Source organism: Brienomyrus brachyistius, chromosome 5 (genome assembly GCF_023856365.1).
Source record: "Brienomyrus brachyistius isolate T26 chromosome 5, BBRACH_0.4, whole genome shotgun sequence".
Lineage (NCBI taxonomy): Eukaryota > Metazoa > Chordata > Actinopteri > Osteoglossiformes > Mormyridae > Brienomyrus > Brienomyrus brachyistius.
The window spans coordinates 13,161,488-13,177,208 of record NC_064537.1 but is presented as its reverse complement, the minus strand read 5'-3'; the positions used below and the strand labels follow the sequence as shown (position 1 = coordinate 13,177,208).

Below are 15,721 nucleotides of genomic sequence, written 5' to 3'. Positions count from 1 at the left end.
TCCGGTTTCCCCCCACAGTCCAAAAAAACATGCTGAGGCTAATTGGAGTTGCTAAATTGCCCGTAGGTGTGCATGTGTGAGTGAAGGGTGTGTGAGTGTGCCCTGCGATGGGCTGGCCCCCCATCCTGGGTTTTTCCCTGCCTCGTGCCCATTGCTTCTGGGATAGGCTCCGGACCCCCCGCGACCCAGTAGGAAAAGCGGTTTGGAAAATGGATGGTTTCCTCTCACAGGCAAAAGCTATGTGATGCATGTGAATTTGTGCCTCTAAATCACACAGAGAGGCAAACTTGACCGATGTCAATGTGTGCCCTAACATGGGCCATTTGGTACATGCTGACATTGACTCTGCACTAGAAGCCCAGATAAAGGTTAATCTTGTAGACAGAAGGCAAAATTCCTTTAGACATCACTAATTTTATTGATTTTAACCCTTAAACTTTAACATTTTGGTATGTAAATCCAACATTTTCTTTAATGTGCCATTAGCAGTGTGATTTCTCATTTGTAAGTACTGAAATTTGCTTTTACACAGATGCGCTGATGTTAAGGTAGGCTACATAAGGCAGCTCATCAAAAACACTATATTATATAATCCATTTTAGGTAAAAAGAGCTTTGGAGTACAGGCAAGAACACAAAGAAATGACAAAAAAAGTAACAGAGCAGTCGATATTTAAATCACATGTAAGCAAATGGTTATTAAAATTAGACATTAAAATCCATCCAAGAAACAGCTGCTGCATTCACATACGCTTCATAATGACATCAAAACATTGCAAGGCAACAAAGCAAATGCCCCTCTTCCAATACGCCCATTATCTTCCATTTTCAGAGAGTGGACTAACAGAGGGAAAATGGGGATATTTACAGAAGCATTTGAATACCCATAGTTACATTCTGCCACCACCCAGAGCATAGGTGACCAATTCCATTATAACACCATCTAGTGGTTATGTTCAGGTATGACAATTTGCACCTGAAAGACTCGGGCATTAGCAGACAATTGAAGCGTAAGACAAAGAAATTAAACTAGCTAGACACTATGAAGTTGAACATATTTTTTTTAAATCTGGACTGTCTGGTTACACACACATGAAGGTGCATGGCTACATTAAACTATTGCATTGGTCTTGCAGGCTCCTAGCACAGCGTGCCTAGGAAGGGAAAATGTTACCCAGTCAGTACAGTGATCCCCCCCTATCACACTACCGCTATATGGGGGTTCCGCTATCACACTCCCACTATATCACGGATTTTTCCCTGACGTATCAGTACTCTGCATACCACGTACCTTGCTTGTGGTCTGATTGTTGTGAGCAAACTTTGTTTTGTTTTAAGCGCTACGATTTAAGGCTTAAACTATTTATAAAAAAAAAAAAAAAAAAAAAGTTTATTTATATGGTCTTTCTATATCGCAGATTTTCACCTATCGCTGATGGGTCTGGAACGCATCTTCCGCAATAGGCGGGGAATCACTGTAGATTTCTTGAAGAACCCACCAACTAATGTTTTTTAGTTTTAAGCATAACTAGGTCAAAGTTACTTAAACCATGCTTGTACATTTAATGCATCTCAATTTATGGAGTGTATAGTTTGGCATCACAGTTCTCCTCCAAAATGCAGCACAAAAGCAGCTATAACTTCCGGAAAGACAAGCAACCAGGGCTGCACTCTGAGTAAACAAGTGTGTTGACATACAGTGTTAATACAACTTCTTTAGGGGAAGTGAAAGGCTTCCCATTCAATGTTTACCAGCAATGAGGATGACAGCCAAAAGAGCCATGTCCAAATTGCACGTAAAGTTCTAGAAAAGGAGAAGAGACGCGTTCTCACTGCTGATACATTAAGCTCCCGAATCTGCAGGGCACCAACAGGAAGCAATGCAGGGACAAAACGCTGAAAATAAAAGACCCTACCCACCCCAACACTGGCCTCTTCTCACTAGTCAGAAAAACACTACTGCAGCCTGAAAGCCAAATCCAAGAGACGGAGGAAAAGCTTTTTCCCCTCAAGGCATTCAAATTCTGATTTCCACTGCTAACTAGTCACTTGTAGGGGCAGCATGGTGGTGCAGTGGTTAGCACTGTTGCCTCACACCTCGCGGACCCAGGATCGAGTCTCCACCTGGGTTACATGTGTGTGGAGTTTGCATGTTCTCCCCATGTCGTTGTGGGGCTTCCTCTGGGTACTGCGGTTCCCCCCCCACAGTCCAAAAACATGCTGAGGCTAATTGGAGTTGCGAAATTGTCCATAGGAGTGCATGTGTGAGTGAATGGTGTGTGTGCCCTGCGATGGGCTGGCCCCCGGTCCTGGGTTGTTCCCTGCCTCGTGTCCATTGCTTCTGGGATAGGCTCCAGACCCCCTACGACCCAGTAGCGTAAGCGGTTTGGAAAATAGATGGACGGACTAGTCACTTGTACGGTAGTTCAATGTTGTGTGACAAAAATCACCAACAATCATGAGCTGTTATATTAATTTATACCTCAATTGTGCTGCAACTCAGAAAGTTAAAACATCTTTGTTAATGTGATTACAGGTTCATGAAAATAAATTCAATTGCATCTAAGCCTCAAGTGTTAACCCTTATATTTGCACACCTGCTTGGCAGGAGGAAGCAACAGGAGTTAGAGAACACTTCAGCATCACTTAAGGGAAGACGCCCTACAGAACAAACACCTTGAAAACTAGACAAGCACAAGCAAAACAACTCCACCAAACCCAGAATTATTAGGATGCAGGTCAGGAGTTCTGATGGCAGTAAAGAGATGAGATCCTTCTTCAAGTAGAAGGTTGCTTCTGCAGTCCTAAGGCTCCAGTAAAAATGCGATCCCACCATGGAATTGCCCCTACCTCCGACTTGGGAGGTCTAGCTGGAAGTGAAGCAACATCCAAGATCTTAAATTGAGTCCTCAAAGCAGCTTTCTACCAGTACCAATGCCTTGACCTTGAGCTCCAACTCACCGCTTGCTTGACATGTGAGGGCATTCATAGAAGATGAACAGTACACTTGAATAACTTGAATGAACCTGGCTGACAGGTTTGGAGAATGGTTACTGTACCCCACTGCTGATCCAATAGCTTCAAGTATGGGTGCATCCATCAGGGAGATTCTGCAAGACCAGGTCAGTGCTATCATGTAATGAAAGAAGAGGTTCCTAATAATCAAATCAGTGCTGAATATACAAATTAAACAGTCTATGTATTCCTCAAATCCAGCATATTTCAATCAGTGCTAATTATACAGGCATAAATAGTGTCCTCAACCAAAGTCATATTCACCAACAAAACAAGGACTACAGCTGCTATACAGGTTCCCTTTTAACACAAAAGGTCATCGGCTCAATCAAAATCATTGTTATATGTATGGTAATAGTATAGTACAAAGTTTCATTTCAGCCTGAGAGCAAAAAAGGCAAGCAATTTACCTGTGTGCAGTATTATACATGAGCATCAAACAGCTGAATACATGCTCACACCTGCTACTGCCAGAACGGCCTCCGGGAGACCCTCTGATATAATCTAGGTCACACAGGGTAGAGCTCCAGCACATGGCTAGTTCGCCTGAACAGCAGCTCTTACCCATGACCGACATGATGATACCTAAACATGGCACTTACTATTTCAGAACGATGACCAGGTTTCACAAATTACGCCAGGTTAGGAAAGCCGATTAGACGGGTCAGGTATTTTCTCCGCGATAAACAAATACAATTGAATCGAAACACCTGTAAAAGGAAGATTTCCACAAGGGAAAATATGTCAAGCTACGAATCTTGAAGGCAGAGAGACATGGCAGTTAAAAGAGATTCATTTAAGATCTGCGGGAGGTATATTAGGCCTCAAACCAAACACATCCATCCATTCAGATTGAAAATAAGATTTCCTCACCTGAAAATAACCGAATGTATCGCATCTTTTACAGAAGAGCTAAACATACTACTTCTCATCAATACTAATATATTCGTAAACGGATAACCACAACCGCAACAACACCCAGCCAGGCCCAACAGTTCCTACAACTTCTACACAAACATGATCATCCTTAACGCTCACTAAGGCGCCATTTTAGTTAAAAGGTCAACCAATGAACAGAAAATACGTCACGACCACGTGTGTAGTGCATACCTGGTTGGCTGGATATGAGCAATTTAAATGGACAGTACCAGTAGATACGTTAGGTTTAGGATATTTGCGATATCCGGTTGTTTTGATTACTGCCGAGCGATTAAATGATGCTTTTCCGTGTTTAGAACATGGAGGTAGGCTTGATTGTTTGAAGTCTATATATTCAGCATTTTTCTCCTGTTTAAATGATCTGGTTTTAAAATTTGTAGTTTTCATGTGTACATTGCAGTTCGCTAAGTAGAAATAACTACAATATTCATAATCCTACAGTCACGCGAAGAACATAACACAAACTACACTGTCGCCACACGAACTACATGCCGGATGCGAATTTTATAACTAGTGTAATACGTACTTTATGATTTTACGATATGTATTATACGAACTTTTTATTTTAACTTTTGGAATGTACCCGAAAACGATGACGCTTTCGATTTCAAAATATAATTCATATTCGTGTTTTAAATGTTACTTGACTTTAGATAATCAGAATCTTTATTGACCGAGTACAAAAAGTATTAGGATTTTTTGTGAAGATGAGGGTTTGACATATCACTTAAAAATAAAAAATAAACACATTAAAAAAAAACAAACAAACTGAATAAAGGCAAATAGAGGTAGTAAAACAACTGATTGTGCAAATAAATGAACATGCTGACATAAGGTACAGGAAGTATAAGGATTTTTGGTGGATGGTGGCATGACATCAATTGAAAGATAAAAAAGGCGAGACAAAAATGCAAACAGAATAAAAGTAAAACGGATGTAGTCAAATATGCAAATAAATAAATATGCTGACATAAATAAGGTGAAAAATAGGATACTGGAATTAACCAATTGCGAAGGATCTGACATTATTTTCCTGGTTCTGTCCCTCATCCTTGATGAATACAGGTCTTCAAGCAGGGGGAGCTGACAACCAGTGATTTTCTCCACAGTCTGCTTAGAGTGTGACGTTGCAAAGCCAAACCCGACAGAGATGGAGGATGTAATAATTGATTCTCTTATGGCTCTGTATAACTTAACCATCAATCTTAAATTTTTCGTCTGCCTTCTTAGTTATGCAAGTGGTGTTCATGTCCCATTTGAGGTCTTGTTGGATGATGGTCCTGAGAAATTTGAAGGTCTCACATCTGCTGACGGTAGTGTCCTGGATTACCAGAAGAGATGGCGGTAGTTGTGGTCATGGTGGACATTTGTGCGTTCATCTTCTAATTTGTTGATTCCACACTATGACACCAGTTGACTTACTTGCTTTCGGTAGCTGGACTCTTTGCCATTTTTGATGAGTTCAGTCAAGGTAGTTTTGTCTGAAATCTTAAAGAGTTTTACAGAGTTAGTTTGTGAAGTGCCGTCATTAAGGTGGGATCGGAAATGTGGCTGCCCATCTTCTCGACTTGTTTCCTGCCGGTCAGCAAGTCCTGGATCCAGTAGCAGAGAGATGGCTGGACATTGTATTAAAGCAGAGCTGAAATCTACAGTGTTGAAAACGTATGATGTAGGGTCAGATTGATGTCAACAGATCTGGGGCCTGTACTACCAAGCGGGGTTACTGGCTTATTGGGATAACTTGTCGGATTTAAAGTAGACTTCATATTCGTTCACTTACATTTTGGCCAGACTACCTTAAATCCGACGAGTTACCCCGATAAGCCAGTAACCCCACTTCGTAGTACAGGCCACTCTTTGATCTGTAAGCACACTGTGGAGGGCCCTGAAGAGCTTCGGTTGTGGTTTTCAGAAATTATTGGATAATTTTCTTAAAACACTTCATAGCTACAGAGGTCAGTGCTATCGGTCTGTAGTCATTCAGGCAGGATTTTTTTGTTTTGTTTTTTAGGGTTTGAAACAATGGTTTATGATTTCAAATAGGCAATGTGGGAGGGGGAGACAGACAAGGGGCCTGTATCATCAATATTAACCCACTGTTCTGTGTATAATGTCCAAATAAAATGAAATGTAAAATTAACCTAAAATGAATAGCCAACAAAACAATTCATGTTAAAATATCCAGTAGATGGCACTAGAGACTTTGTTGTAGGGAGGACTGCTTTTATTGGTTGAACCGTGTTTTCATTTCCCCGTGACTGATATCCCCTTGGCCTGGAGAATAGAAATAATATTTTCGATTAACTCTTCTATTTCAGAAAAACAGGAGGTCATTGTTGTGATTTCATTCTTCATTTGAAAAAAGAAAATCGTTTCACCCTTTCGATCTAATCTAGGACTCTTATCTCCTGTTGATCCACTGCAGCAAAACATTACATGTATTATATATGTTACATTTTAATAATACATGTAATATCAGTTACAGAAATCATTTCTAATGGCACTCAGTGTAATCATCAATGGCGTTAGGTTTGTTGGAATTATAACCCTGCCGTTCTATGATATTAAATATACAGCTGCCACATATTTAATAACTCACGAGGACTATAGATCTGTGTTGGTTAATGCATATGAAGAACATTCCAGAATATAATGCATTTTTATTCAGGTTGACCCATCAGGGAACTGATTGATTTAATGTGATACTGGAGTTTAGTTTGAGTAAAACAAACCAACTGAAGAATAAATTGTAAGACAACAATCACCAAAGCTAGCAAGGTCAAAAAGAAGCACAGCAAAATCGAAATTTTCATTAAAGGACACTTGAGATAATTTGTTATTGCGAAATGATGGAAGGTCTTTTTCATTGTAGGGTTAGGGTTAGGGTATGAACATGTGTACTTGAATATTTTAAATGGGGGATAAGGATATTTCGTTGAAAGAATTTATTTATCTTTGTTGAGTTATACCTTTTACGACAGTAGAGAAATCTGAGTCAGTTATTGCATATGAGATTGTAACCATACCTGTATTTTGTTCCTGTTTTCTGCGATGCTATATTTGTACTGTATGTGCCAAGGCCAAGCAGCTGAACGTGGATGGAGTTGTGAATTTTAAAGTGATGAGCTCATCCCTGGGGGGTCTGTGGCTTTTCCACAGTTACGTTGCTTTCCATTCTTTGGAAGTTTGACATTTCTTAAAATAGAACAATTAAAGCCCAGTATTCTCTACCCATTAATTACTGGACAAACATTTCCCTGCCTGGAAAATTCTAAGTAGTCCGAGAGCCACATTTTCACTGATTGATATTTCTTCCACCATTCTCTTTGCTTTTCAGAAAAAAAAACTGAATAAGCACATTATCAGGAACACATTTTGGCCTAAATGGCCACTCATTCCTTTTGTTGTAATGCTGCATTGCACAGTATGACGAAATGAGAACAGAGGAACTGAAAGGATCCACATTCTTGCATATTTTCCCAAAGAACGCAATAATTTCAGTGCAGCAAACCAGAATAATAATAGCAATAACTGGACAATACGAAGGATAAAAGAACTTTCTACTCCCTGCAAAATAGAGGATCCCTCAAAAATTCTATTATGACAATATGTAAAGGCGACGTAGGTAATTACATACACAGCTTGTGGGATTGTCATGTGACACAGAAACAATAAAAATGGCGCACATTAATACAAGCAACCCGAAACAGTCGAGCAAGCATCAGCCAACCACCAATTAGTGCTTACTGTTATTACTTATTATTTATCTGCATAATGCAGTAATCTGTCATCTGTCGCGTGGAGTTCCCAGACGCACATAAATAACCCCAAAATACGTCACACACCAAGGGCGCACTGGAATTTCATAAATATACTGCTCCAAGCATGCTGTAGTTTTTCCAGAACATGGGAGCAGGATGTCTGTGAATAATTCATGCTCATGAGCCCACTGTTTCGCCTATCAAACTGTAATGGAAACATCATTTCAGGGTCCCTCCTCAAATGGAAATGTAGGCTTGTAAGAACTGTTTAAGTACAATGAAATAACAGTGCATTTATGTATTAACAATTAAAGGACTCTATTCACGCAGCGAGGTATCCACCAGCATCGTACATGGAAACTTTATGCCAGCTAACTACATTTTTTAATGTCAGTCAATCAAGATTTGTTTTATCCTGTTCATCCAGGATAATGGATGAGGTAAATTATATTGTCAACCGAGGGCAGCAAGCATGAAATAAGAGTAACAGAACATAATGCCTGCCAAGATAGCCAAACCTGAATTCAATGGTCTTCAGCGGTCAAATGAGTGACAAAAAAACACCATTTTACTGACTGTATTTCACTGGCCAATTAACAGATCATTTAATGTTCTACTTCATATTCAGTATTAGTAAGGAGTTTTCCTAACAAGTGCCGTGGCAACAGGATGCAGAGCAGGTGACACCAACAACACAGATTCTAGCTTGATCTGGGGGAAGCCAGATGGGTTATAGAGTGTTCCATTTGAAGTGGGAAGTCAGAATTTCCAAGTTCCTAGTCAAAAATTTCAACTGGAATGTCCCCTGAAGTCAGAGTTCCGACTTAGAAAATCTGAGGAACCTCTGCAAACCCTACCTAAGAATTCAATATGGCTGCACCCTTTATTAACAGAAGGGAAATATGTAGTTATATACTGTTTATTAGCACTTATATCTTATTTGTGTCTCATTAAATGGGTCGTACACACAGTATTATCCAGCCGCTATCTGTTTGTAAGCGCAAAAAAACACATTGTTTTTGCTAACAATGTTTAACAATGAACCTGGTATTGCTAAACGGCTTTGCAACGTGTTATACTGGAACATGTTTAACTCAGGTGTGACGTCATTCCCAGCTCCGACTTCCGACCTCCAAGGTAAATGGAACACAGTACATTTTTCCTCCAGCTAGTCCTGGGTCTGCCCTGGGGCCTCCACTCAGTGGAACAGTTTCCTTGGGATCCAAGCAGGTGGCATCCTTATAAGATGCTTGAAGTACCTCAGCTGATTCTTGATCTGGAGGAGTGGCTCAATTTTGAGGTCCCAGGCCCTCAGGCACTCGCTAGCGAACACCTCCTACACTCCTAGATGCAAAAGTTGGTCATGATATGTCGATACTAGGAAGGTTACTCAGACTTGTCTTGCTACCTTTCATTGGGGGTTGTTGGCTCATACTTGGCCTCTCCCAAAGACCTGTTCTTGTTGGATGCATGCATGTTGGATGTATTGAATCTTGGAGGAACATGTTAGCGGCTACTTTGCATAATATGAGAAGCTGCGGTCCACTGAATGCCCAGTGGCTTGGGGACAGGCTCTAATTAGAATCTGAGCACTTCCATCACCCCGTGTTCGACCAACCACTGGAGAGCTAGTCTGATACAATGGATGACATTGGAGAGGATGCAATGTAAGTGATAACATGCTTTTTTTAATACACCTCCCCCCTCCACTACACCACTATTTCTTCCCCTGCTTGCAAAAATGTAATATAGCGATTCTCAGAGCTGACACAACTCTGCTTGGCTTGGAGAATGTCGAGTCTTGACACCCATCTTCAAGGTAATTTATAGATAACCCCATTTTTTTGGGTTGGCTTTGAACTTACAAAACTGGAAATGTATGAAGGCAAATGTTCTTTTGCATTGTCACATAAGGAGCGGGAGAAGGACAACCCAAATGTAGGCTGCGTCAAGGTAAACCCCTCACAGCCATGCTGGAACAGAAAAGGGCCTTCCCCAAACTCTTCTCACAAAGTTTTTGAAGCATGGACTTGCAAAGTGTTTTGATATACTGAAGCATTAAGAGTTCCCTTCCCTGGAACTAAGGCCCAGCCTAACCCCTGAAAAACAGCTGCATACCTTTATCCCTCCTCCACGAAACTTTACAGTTGGCATAATTCAGTCAGGCAGGTAATGTTCTCCTGGCACCTGCCAAACCCAGACTCGTCCATCAGACTGCCAGACAGAGAAGTGTGATTCGTCACTCCACAGAACGTTTCCACTGCTCCAGAGTCCAATGGCAGCGTGCTTTACACCACTCCATCCAACGCCTGGCATTGCACTTGGTGATGTGAGGCTTGCATGCTGCTGCTCAGCCATAGAAGCACATTCTCTGAAGCTCCCAAGCCACGCAGTTCTTGTGCCGGAGTTAAAGTCAGAGGAAGCTTGGAACTCTGCAGTTATTCAGTCAACAGGGCGCTGGCGACTAAAACGCACTGTGCTCCTCAGCACCCCGCTCTGTTACTTTACGCTGTCTGCCACTTCGGGCTGAATTTCTTTTGCTCCTAAATGCTTCCATTTTGCAATAATAGCACTTACAGATGACTGTAGAATATCTAGCAGGGAAGAAATTTCACAAACTGACTTACTGCAAAGGTGGCATCCTATGACAGCACCACGCTTGAATTCACTGAGCTCTTCAGAATGACCCATTCTTTCACAAATGTTTGTAACCCTAACTGTATGGATAGGTGCTTGGTTTTATACACCTGTGCCAATGGGTCTGAATGAAACACCTCAATTCAATGATTAAGTGGTGTGTCCCAATACTTTTATCCATATTGTGTGTGTGTGTGTGTGTGTGTATGTATGTGTGTGTGTGTGCGCGCGCATTTTGTAATTTTATGTTTGTGGGGACTCTCCATTCATTTCTATGGGGACAATCATTGGCTCCCAGAGGCATACCTTGCACTAATGGTTCATTCATTCATTCATTTTCCAAACCGCTTATCCTTCTGGGTCGCGGGGGGCGGAGCCTATCCTGGAAGCAATGGGCATGAGGGAGGGAACAACCCAGGACGGGGGGGCCAGCCCATCGCAGGGCACAGTCACACACCATTCACTCGCACGCGCAATTTAGTAACTCCAATCAGCCTCAGCATGTTTTTGGACTGTGGGGGGAAACCGGAGTACCCGGAGGAAACCCCACGATGACATGGAGAGAACATGCAAACTCCACACACATGTAACCCAGGCTGAGGCTCGAACCCGGGTCCCGTGGTGTGAGGCAACAGTGCTAACCACTGTTTCATGTTGCATGTTATTGCAAAGATGTTACTAATTAAAAAGCACCCAATCAGACTGCTTGTGTGATAGATTAATTTTATTTGAAAGCTGTAACACAGTAGTTTTGAAAGAAAAAAAAAACGGCCATTGAGAGAAAGCAGAATTCCTTTATTAATACATGAATAAATTCATAATTATAAATATAAAATGTATGATAAAAAAAGTTTTACTTAAAAAAAAAAGGTTAAAATGCCAAAGCTCTGAGAAAAGGTTAAAACGTTAAAAATGGGCTGACGGGGTTAAAAGCTTTTAAAGGAAAAAAATTAAACCTGCCTATACATCTATATTTAACTTGCGGTTTACCTGCTGAGCAACCCTTTCTGCTCATAACGGGTTGATTGATTATGTCTGCGGAGGCCGGAAAGGGGAAACTTTCAGCGCGATGTATCATTCTCATTAATGCTACTACGCAGGAAGCGTCGTGCCTGGATAAAGGGGAAATTTAAATAAACACATCCAGAGACTGTATGAGCCTATTAGCTTCTAAATTGTTAATATGTGTGCTGCGCTATTTTATTTGTGGTTTATTAACATGTCGAATGTATGTTGAGTGTGTTTTGAAGCTGTATTCTCAGTTGTAAATTGTTAATTAGTATATGGCTAAGCGGCTAGCTGAAACTTCTTCCCCAGTGGGGGGGAACAGAACGACCTGAGGCCAGTTTGTTGTATAGCGTGTGCACTCTGCTCAGGTCAAGCTCAGTAAGACGCACACAAAGCATTTGGGTTTTGGTATGTTTGTGGGTGTACTTTGTTACGCATTTATTCGTATGTTCACTTTTTTAATGAGTTGCCATGATAAGAAACGGATAATACGAAGGGGCAAATGCTATATGTATTTTTTTTGTTTGTTTATTTTCTGTAAATTCTTATTTGTAAATTTAAGGTCATGTTTATTGATTAATAGACCCTTGTTATACCTACCTGTTACACTTGATTTTATCGTTTTAAGAAAAGTGAGAGATGTTAGTGTTAATTTATCTGTACAGCAGAATGGAATTCGGGGCTGACAGCTGGATGAGCTGAAAGTGCATATAATTGGTGCAATATTTTGTTTTGAGAATAACCTTATAAATGCATATTTAATTGTTGGACTATTATTTTGAAGAAAACGATGTATCTCTGAAGATGTTTTGAAAGTAATACACATGTATTCTCGGTAATGCTAGTACGGCGGAAGCATCGAGCCTGGATGTGTTTACTTTCCCCCTTTATTCAGGGTGTTACACTTGTCAATGAACTATTCAACTTCAGAACAGCTCCTTTAGAACTATAATTGGGTTTCAGTTTATTACTACTTGAAATGAAGGTTTTACTTATAGCTCCTGGTTGCTTGTAATGTGATATATACATTATATAAATAAGTAATGATTTTTGTTACGAAACCAGTAAATCTGCAATAGGTGAGGCCACCGCAGTGCTAGCCATGGCGGCTAGGAGCAGTTCAGGATGGCTGCATCCACACAAATGTTTGTGAACTTGCATGGATAGGTGATTGATTTTATTCACCTGTGGCAATGGGTCTGAATGAAACACCCAAATGCAACCCTTCACTGGAGGCTGCAGGTTGAAGATATTCCCTTTATTTCGCCATGTGAAATGTTGGGAGATTAATGAAAAGCACCTATGGAATCTTGGCTGGTCTGCATAAAAATGCCGCTATATTATAGCGTTGACGAGTGGTGCTGAATTATTAGTGGAGATGATTTGCATGTTCCCGGTGCATTCTGGGTGTTGTCTCGTTAATAACTCCTGTATAACGTCACTGTAAATAGTGCTATGTACCTGATTTCGCGTGTGATCCTGCTTAGATTTGTGCTCAGCCCTCGCTAGATCCAGATGCGTTATAGTTACTGTGTGTATTATCTACCATGTGTATGTGTTACTGTTCCTGTTGGGACCTCCAGGTGTTTCCATCTAGAGATAAGGAAGCAGGGGAGTCTTTGTCATTCTCACCCCTGTTGAGGGGCTTTTAAGGTCTGTTAATAAAAGATCCTGCTGTTTGAAGATGCTGCCTTGATTCTTGCCCATCTCACCAGTACTAGAATCTGTTGGGCGTTACAATATCTAAATATACATCAACCTGTAAATGCATTTGATTTCTCTGATATGTCTTATTTAATTGCAGTATTTCATAGCTCTGTTGACTTATTAATGTTAATTAAAATCAGTGTTGAGCACAGTGGCTCTGACACTGCAGTCCTGCAGTGCAGGCTCTCTGTGTGTGGAGTTTGCATGTTATGCTTGTATTTGCATGCGTATCCTCCTAAAGTCCAAATACATTTAATTGAACTGGCACATCTAAATGTTCCTGATCTTATTGGGATAGACTTCAGGCTCCCTGAATGCCTAGTCTGGGTATGTGGTTATAGAAGATAGATGGATAAAATTAGAGTGGCTAACTTGGTCTGTTTTGCCGCTTAAACATTCTCAGCCTGCACATTTCTGAACTGCCTGCCAGTTTAAATAGGAGATACTGATCCCTCTGTGATGTCGGTGGGTATCATTTAAGTATTCAGTAAACCCATTAAAGCAAAGCTCTTGCTTATTTGTCCTTGTATCTTTTAGACGTTTAATTGTATATTTAATTTGCTCATGTCATGATACCACCGGCACCAAACGAAATTCCTTATACTTCTCTATACTTGCCGAATAAAACATATTCTGATTCTTATTCTTTATTCAGTCAACCGAGATGGTGTTAGACATCTAGCTGTGTGTTCATCCAAAGGAGAACTATGACATGTGAAACTGCATGTGATCAACTGGTTATTTTCAGGGAGCGAATCCTAGGTAATTGAGGAACACCCTGGACTGGATGCCAGCCAATCAGGGCACACGTGTAATGGATATTTTAGAGTCACCAATTAATCTGAATGAATGACTTTACGCCGCAGGAGAAAACGACACAAACATCACCACACACACACACCCACAGACAGGTTTCTATATCTTTATGGGGACTCTCCATTCATTTCTATGGGACGAACCCAAATTCCAACAACCTTAACCTTTACCCAGCTCGAACCTTAACCATAAGTAGCCAAATAAAATACAAGACTTTTGGCATTTTTAGTTTTTTGATTGCAGTCACAGTTTTTTTTTAAATTGAAAAAGTAACAGGCTTTCATTGCATTGTATGACAATTGGTCCCCACAATGTAATATATACGTGTCCCCTCCCCCCACACACACGCACTCTTAACTACTGTATCAGCCCTGCGGGTGTCAGACTGCCTTCTGATCCACCAATAAAAACACTTTTAAATAATTTGGCAGAATTTAATAAAAAGCTATTTGTACTATTTAAATTCTTAAATTGCCTTATTCAGGAAAATAAATTCAGCTCAATATTCTGTGGTTCAGGTAATAATTATTGATTTAACCATTGTATTGTAAGGAATGACCTTACCAATGGTTTGCTTTCCAGGTTTGAGATGTGTGATTGAGTGGCTGTATTTGCAGTTTCTGCCATTTCATATTAAATGTATTGGTCTTTCACAGTGTCAGCATGACCCCCCCCCCCCCCCCACAGAAACACCCTCCGACTTTGCTTTTTGGAAAAGGATTAAGATCACAAGGACATTAGCTGGAGAGGTGGCTTTTTAAAAGGATGGAAGAATAATGTTCTTGCTGGGACTTGAGTTGAAAAACATTATATTGCAGGTTCTGTAAACACTGTGCAACTCACTATCCGTTATACTATGTTGGGAAAAAATCTTTCTAAGATGTGGGCAGGACATTTGCATTTGCTACTCTGTTTACTTATATATTAATCTTTAAAAAATCCAGGAACTGCTTTGAAAAAAAAAATCTGTCAGTTATAGATTTTCTGAAAATTAATTCTTCATAAACATGTGTGTCAGGGAAATGTTTTTTGCATTAGTTTCCAGAAAGTTTATTAAGGCAAGAATTAAAAAACATTTTTTTTCTTTGTCTTTGGGTAAATCTGGCATGGATAAAACCACTTTGAGGGTAAACTGGCCCATTGGAAACTGAAAGCTGAAGCTTGGCAGCCTCTCCGTTCTCGAGCTGGTCATGCACTACCGCTTACTGTCACTGTGTGTTTATAGGTCCCCATTTGTGTTGCCATTGTTTGTGAGACGCTGGGCCAGCTGAACTGCGCTCCGCCCAGTGAGTCAGCGCGCCTCCAGTCTAAAATTTGAATAAAGTGGTTAATTTCTGCTCAGATACTTATTTAAACACCGACATCTCAGTGACATAAAGATCCTAGAGGGTCTTTTTAGGTCTGTGATGGCCTGAGAGGGAGGTTTTGACAGTATAAATGGGGTCGACGGTAGATCAACTCTGAAATGCGCCATTTCAACCTCGGATGCAGATAATGGCAGGGGGGTACTGTGAATATAATACCCCGCCTTTTGCATGGGTGTTTCATGATTGAATGATTTCATACATTCCCAGAATTCCCTCCCAGTTCTTTTCAATTGTGGATTTTGACACAGAATGGACTTTTACTGAGACCATGCAGAAAGCATCAATACAACTGGAAACGGTAAGGTCAGGTTCCCCTTAGTTACCTCACCTGAATGGTAACTGGAGACCATGCGTTGAATTCTGATGCAGTGTGTGTGCGTGTGTGTGTGTGTGTGTGTGAGGATTAGGTTTATATTACATTGTAATCAAATGTCCCCACAAAGCTCTGTGAATGCAAAAAAAAGTAAAAATG

General features: G+C 40.6%; 2 long non-coding RNA genes across 3 annotated transcripts; one reads left to right on the top strand and one right to left on the bottom strand.

The window, feature by feature from the left end:
* Window positions 1–394: 394 nt before the first annotated feature.
* Window positions 395–4,067, bottom strand: LOC125742043 (uncharacterized). 2 transcript variants are annotated; one of them, XR_007397987.1, is made up of 4 exons: window positions 3,888–4,067; window positions 3,617–3,724; window positions 2,961–3,128; window positions 395–2,869 (listed from the first exon to the last, which is right to left on the bottom strand). It is a non-coding gene; the product is annotated as an uncharacterized LOC125742043 (long non-coding RNA). The 2 variants fall into 2 exon arrangements; XR_007397986.1 differs by having other exon boundaries at window positions 2,961–3,109.
* Window positions 4,068–4,188: 121 nt separating this feature from the next.
* LOC125742044 (uncharacterized) lies at window positions 4,189–6,100 on the top strand. The gene is made up of 2 exons (XR_007397988.1): window positions 4,189–4,258; window positions 5,019–6,100. It is a non-coding gene; the product is annotated as an uncharacterized LOC125742044 (long non-coding RNA).
* Window positions 6,101–15,721: the final 9,621 nt, after the last annotated feature.